Consider the following 7,362-nt stretch of genomic DNA (forward strand, 5'->3'; position numbering starts at 1 on the left):
TCCTTCCTTTTCGTTGCCTGTAAATTTAAGACAATCATGTTCACCATGATAACAGAAATCAACAGGAAGTCTGTATATCGTTCTTATTATCTTCATGAATCATACATAATAATAACTAGATAATTTGTGGAAGGAATGAAATATAATATTACTTGTGTTTGTTACATATTCGTAAATTCCATTAGAGAAAATTTTCTTGATATGCAATAGCTCCTGGCAGACTTGGGAAATTGTCGCAGATAAGCAGATATCTAAACCATACGTGAATGAAATTTTGACGAAGTTCCAAATTTTGTTCCAAACATCTTCGTGTGAATTGCACATTTGAGACAAACCTCGAAGAAATGCATCATGAAACGTATCTTTAAATTACAAGTTACATAATAATGTACATACAAGGTCGAACCTCCTCAAGGTTGATAAAATCATTCGACGAATTCTTGCACTACTGCGAACCGAGATATTAATTGTTATCGTTATAGTTAAAGTTGACAGATATCCAGAGGAAATCTGTTGCATCGACAGCATAAAGAAAAACAATTCTGCTTTACATGTTGCTTTATAGACAAATATTTAACGAAACAAACACTCTGCTGTATAATCTATACTACTATCTATGCCATCGATATGACGGATATGTTTTCTAACCTGAAGAGTGATCAACTTTAACGATCTCGGTCCACGGAATAAAGCGATATACATTTTTATTTTGCTAGATTCGTTCATTTCGTGCAAATGTAGGAGTATAGAAAATCACTTATATGTCTTCTATGCCATCGATGTGACAGTTTTCCTAACGTAATCATCAGCCACCGAAAAAGACACATGTGCGATGTGACCATGCACATGCACATTGCCAGCGCCACATTTGCCTCTAGCGCCGAAAAATCCAAAAGGACATATCCCCCACCCCATAGCCCTGTCGACGACGACAACGTTTCTTAAATTAAAAATTTCAATTCGGATTTTGGAACATTTTGCATCGCAATATCTCCGCTCGTAGAGAAAAAACAAAAACACTTTCATTATATATTCCGAGCGGATGCCATCGATTGAGCACACTTAGAACTCAATCGGGACAGCCGTTAATTGAGATCCCATAATCGCCGTCTGGAAATCTTGACAGATTCCCGTAAAGTAGCCACGGCAGTGTCGCTGCGCTTGGCTTAGAGCCGAGACACTACCAGTGTATCCAGATTAACAATTGAACAAATAATTTCCTGGTTCTAATGATCAAACAGAAAAAAAATTTTACCAAGAAATTTTTACATTATAAGAATTATTAATTTATTCTTACCCCTTAGTTACCTTTGTACAATTGTTTCCCAACACAAAAGATTTAACAATTCCGAGAATTTAAACGAGGTAACAGAAAGAGAGAGAGAGAGGGAGGGAGGGAGAGAGAGAGAGAGAGAGAGAGAGAGAGAGAGAGAGAGAGAGAGTGTGAGCGCTTGTGTGGGCGTTTATTATGTGAGACAGAATAACTCTATGTCCTTAGACAGCTGATTCAACGAATGCCCTTGCTCGCGTCAGACGGTGAGTGCGATCGACGCCGCCCCTGCTTACCTTCTATACGCGACTTGTGATTCGTTAAATTTATCCTTTAATAGCTTAAAAAGTAAGCGTCGGATAAAATTTTCGTAAAGGAAATATCATCTTAGAATTTAGCCAGGAACACGTTTGAGCAAGATTCCTGATACATAAAAAACAATTTTGTCATACAACAAAATTTATAAAAAAAATTAAAAAATTTTGAAAAAAATTTTTTTATACAATAGTTCTGTCACATGTTAATTGTCATTCTGTCTATTTCGAAGAGTTAGAGTGCGATCGACGCCGCCCCTGCTTACCTTCTATACGCGACTTGTGATTCGTTAAATTTATCCTTTAATAGCTTAAAAAGTAAGCGTCGGATAAAATTTTCGTAAAGGAAATATCATCTTAGAATTTAGCCAGGAACACGTTTGAGCAAGGACACGGGGTTTTTCTGAATCACTCTGTATAAGAGGTATATATACGATAATTGTTAGAAAATTTTCAATGATAGAGTTCAAATGTTCCAATATCTCGAAAACCGTTCACCCAATCGCTTTTTCACCTGATACTTTTCGTTAGAGCTCGTCGAGATCTGCCTAGTACTCTCAAAAAATTTTCTCAAAAAAAGAGAAAAGTTTTTGAGAGTACGAAAAATTGGTTGCAAAAGTACATATCTCCTTATGTAGCCATTCAATCGCTTTTTCACGTAATACTTTTCGTCAGGACTCGTCGAGAACTGCCCAGTACGCCGATCAGAACTACTGAGTACTCTCAAAAAATTTTCGACGTCGGACTTAGAAAATTTTCAATGATAGAGTTCAAATGTTCCAATATCTCGAAAACCGTTCACCCAATCGCTTTTTCACCTGATACTTTTCGTTAGAGCTCGTCGAGATCTGCCTAGTACTCTCAAAAAATTTTCTCAAAAAAAGAGAAAAGTTTTTGAGAGTACTCAGTAGTTCTGATCGGCGTTCTGGGCAGTTCACGACGAGTTCTAACGAAAAGTATTAAATGAAAATGCGATTGGGCCAACGATTTGCGAGATACGCTACATGGGATCGGTCATTGAAAATTTTTTCAGAGTACTCAGTAGTTCTGATCGGTGTACTGGGCAGTTCTCGACGAGCTCTAACGAAAAGTATCAGGTGAAAAAGCGATTGGGTCAACGGTTTTCGAGATATTGGAACATTTGAACTCTATCATTGAAAATTTTCTAAGTCCGACGTCGAAAATTTTTTGAGAGTACTCAGTAGTTCTGATCGAGGCGTACTGGGCAGTTCTCGACGAGCCCTGACGAAAAGTATTAGGTGAAAATTCGATTGGATGGCTACATAAGGAGATATGTGCTTTTGCAACCAATTTTTCAAATTTTGTTTTAAGTACATATCTCTTTTATTTTTGGGTCTGTGTTGATTTTAATCGCTTAGAACTCTTCGAAATAGACAGAATGACAATTAACATGTGACAGAACTATTGTATAAAAAAATTTTTTAATTTTTTTTTTATAAATTTCGTTTCATGTCAAAGTTTTTTTATGTATCAGGAACTCGAGGTATTCACGAAATGAAGCTATTGATCCGCTCAGAACTATTGGATCTCGATTTTCGATGAGAAGTTAGCACCCCATTTTTTAAAAATTATTTAAATATTGTTAGTAAGGGAATCTCGACTTAAAAAGTACAGAGAACTCTTCGTATCGTTGAAAGGAAGCAGGAACTCTATTCAGAACTATTGTATCTAAAAATTGATTTTTCAAAAATTTTTAATTTTTTATTATTTTTCAAAAATTTTTTTTATGTATCAGGAACTCTTGGTATTCACGAAATGAAGTTATTGGGCCGCTCAGAACTATTGGATCTCGATTTTCGATAAGAAGCTAGCACTCCATTTTAAAAAAATTGTTTAAAAATACTTATTAAGCGGAACTCTTGTTATAAATTATATAGAACTCTTTGTCTCGTCAAAAAAGAAACGGGAACTCTAATCGGAACTCCTGAATACTATAGTTGGGGTGCTAACTTCACATACCCATGTACGTGCGTAGTCCTTTAAAATGCGAACAATTTTTCAGTCTTGAAACGCAAACTTCACTGAACTATCGCAGTAATATTACTATTGCAGTAATATAACAAGTTAAATTATGTGCGACTAGCAATTTAACAATTCGATGATCATAAGCATCTTAAATAATGCTGAATGACATATTAAATTTTAAATAATTTTATTGCGAAAATTTTATTGCCTTGGCCAGAGATCGAACACGGATCTCTTGCGATCATCCTAAGCCTTCAGATTACCGAGGCCGCACTGAGAGGAAAGATTTTGTTATTTTAACAAAAAATGATTTATTATGTAATGATTTGGAAGGAAAACAGATCGATCAGTTACTTATTATTCGTCAATGTAACAAACAATACTCTATGTATGATACAAATCACATTTGTTTTAGTATATTCGTTGTAAGTACGAAATATATTGCTGGTACAACTTATAATGTCAATAATAACGAATGAAATAGCGACGACTCATATGCTGGATTCATACTGCATCTGATTTGCGTCGTACGACGCACTGCAACCAAACAGAAAACAGGATTCCGATGATACGAAGCAAAATCCATCGGAATCCTGTTTTCTGATTGGTTGCAGAGCGTCGTACGACGCACATCGGATGCAGTGTGGATCTAGCAATAGCAGTCTCTGCACTCAGAGCGCTAGTCTCTGCACCCAGAGCGCTAATCGCGCACCCAGCGCGCTATATCGTGGGAATAGTTTACCAGATATGTAAATATGAAACCGGAATATAACAATATATATAGATGGCCATAGCTGTCAATGTAGTTGCCGTCAGACCGCGTCATTGACGCCAATTCCATATTCTGACATCTGACAAAGATTTTCATCTCACAACAATACAAGTTTCATACAACAGTATAGTTAGTAGTAGCGTTAAACATGTCGAATTTTGTGCCTGGAAACTACGATTTGTGGACAGCATTGATTTTCTGTTACCATTTGAAGAAAACTGCTGCAGAATCGCATCGAATGCTTGTCGAAGCATGCGGTGAGCATGCTCTTGGTAAATCACAGTGCTTTGAGTGGTTTAAAAAATTCAAAAGTCGCGATTTTGACGTGAGAAACGAAGAACGTGGAAAACCATCGAAAAAGTTTGAAGACAGCGAATTGCAAGCATTGTTGGATGAGGATGACGCTCAAACTCAACAATAACTCGCGGATCAATTGAATGTGATACGAGAAGCCGTCTCCATACGTTCGAAATCCATAGGAAAGATCCAGAAGATGGGAAAATGGGTTCCACGTGAACTGAATAAAAGACAGCAGGAAAACCGAAAAATCACTTGCAAAATGGTGCTTACCAGGTACAAAAGAAAGTCATTTCTCCATCGAATTGTGACTGGCGATGAAAAGTGGATATATTTTGAGAATCCTAAGCGTAAAAGATCATGGGTAACTCCAGGCGAACCATTGACATCGACTGCAAGGCCAAATCGCTATGGACGGAAGACAATGCTCTGTGTTTGGTGGGATCAGAAAGGTGTGATCTATTATGAGCTGCTAAAACCTGGCGAAACTGTTAATACTGTACGCTACTGACAACAAATGATCAATTTGAATCAAGCTATGCGTGAAAAACGACCGGAATATCAAAAAAGGCAACACAAAGTGATTTTGCTTCGTAATAATGCACCATCACACACAGTAAAACTGGTCAAGGAAACGATTGAGGCGTTTGATTGGGAAATACTTTCGCATGCGGCTTACTCACCAGACTTGGCTACGTCCGATTACTACTTATTTGCATCGATGGGACACGCACTTGCTCAGCAGCGCTTCACTTCTTACAAAGATGTACGAAAATAGCTAAATGACTGGTTTGACTCAAAAGAGCAACAATTTTTTTGGCGTGGCATTCACAAATTGTCAGACAGGTGGGAAAAATGTATAGCTAGCGATAGGCAATACTTTGAATAAAATATTTGTTATCATTTTCATGCAATAAACGTGTATTTTCTATTAAAAAATTCCGGTTTCATATTCATATACCTGGTAAATTTTATACTGTACCGAATATCGCCAATGTCCGTGATAATCATTCACAATTTGTGTGCAATAGTACGGTTTGAAAACACTTTCTACTCATATTTGTGTTGTATATACTATCCGAAGAACGTACTGAAATTTACGCACACACACGCTGTACAAAATCCAACAGCAATCTCATCGTGGTGCATATCAGGTAATGATAATGTCGATACATATAAAAAATACAAGGGTAACTTTAAGGTGCTGTAACTTTGAAAAAAAAATCGTAGCGACTGTTTTTTTTTAAATTAAAGAGGAAAGTTGAACTTTATGTCGCTGCAAACAGCATTCCCTAAAAAATGTTTACAAATTCCGTGCATTCCGATAAACTTTGCAATTTTCAATATGACAAACTCACCTTCACATTTTTTAGAGTTACAGTGACACGGTGCATCAAACTTAAAATCTGACCATAGCGTCTTAAAGAAGAGATTTCAAGCTTTAATTTGAAAAAAAACGTTATCCTACGATAATTTTTCGCAAAGTTATCGTTAGCCAAATTTGGCCAATTTTTGCCCACAATTTTTCTATGCCATAATTTTTTTGAGCAGTGTATTTACACATTTAAAAAATTTTAGATTACTTTTTGTTCTGCAAAATCTAATAAAGTTTTATGTACCAAATGCGACAGAGAAAATATTTAAAATTATATTTGATTATAATTATATTTAAAATATTTAAAATATGATTTTGTAGGTTAATGATAATGTTGCAATTGAGAAGCCCAGTGACATAATCTATGAAATCGATGGTAACTTTTTAGTATTTTTATCACTATTAAATAAAATTTCAAATTATTAAAGTACGATCTCATATCAATTGTTACGTCCTGCAGACGCAGATCCTTTTCTTTCGAGATAATCGGCTATGCGCGACTACGATTGGCGACTGCGAGACGCGAGCAGGAGGCCCCTTATAAAAATTGAAAAACAGACCACACATGCTCCGCGAAAAACTCGTAAACGTCAATCATCCCGGAAAAATTACAACAATAACGCAGGCCTAAAAGGGACAAGATTACGAAAAATATCATAATTGAGAAGATGGCGGAATTCATCACTCGCTTAAAGCAATCTTGACCCTTTTAGAGAAAACATAAATCATTCCTTTTGTTCTCTAAACTTCTTTTAACAGTGTACTTTAGATGAACAACGATAGGACATCTTAAAAATCGTAAATCTCGCGCGACATTACAACTAACTATTGCATCCTAGACAAAGGGCACTACGCCCTTTTTTCGGGGTATAAATAGAGGCCCCGCGGAAGCGCAGAGCGTAAGATACAGTTTAACAATAGCCGAAATCACGTTGGAAGTTCGCGAAAATTCTAAAGTAGTCGAAGTCACGTCGGAAGTTCGCGAAAATTCTAAAGTAGTCGAATCCACGCAAAGTTCGCAAAAATTCAACTCGCCCAGAACATTATTCGAGAGCTCCGGTGACCTCTGAAGTTCATAGAGAGCACCCAACCGCCACTGTTATCCTTGGCTGGCCTTGCGTGGACTCTGAAACCGATTCGCCTGGCAATAATCATCACACGGATCATCACTAGTATGTCCATCCACCCTACATTTGCATGTCACCCCTCCCTCCTTTTTGTACCAGCGCGCAGCCGACCGCATATACCCACACATACATATATATATATATATATTGTAACCGTACTCGCGAGCAACGGCACAACTTCGTCGCGTGTTCTCGGTACTCAAAGTACGCAAAAGTATCTT

At 37.0% G+C, this 7,362-nt stretch overlaps 1 pseudogene; it reads right to left on the reverse strand.

Annotated features, from left to right (window-relative positions):
- Positions 1-7,362, reverse strand: part of LOC108765730 (uncharacterized) — a 79,530-nt pseudogene that overhangs the window by 61,204 nt on the left and 10,964 nt on the right.

The sequence above is a fragment of the Trachymyrmex cornetzi genome, unplaced genomic scaffold, assembly GCF_001594075.2.
Source record: "Trachymyrmex cornetzi isolate Tcor2-1 unplaced genomic scaffold, Tcor1.1 scaffold513, whole genome shotgun sequence".
NCBI lineage: Eukaryota > Metazoa > Arthropoda > Insecta > Hymenoptera > Formicidae > Trachymyrmex > Trachymyrmex cornetzi.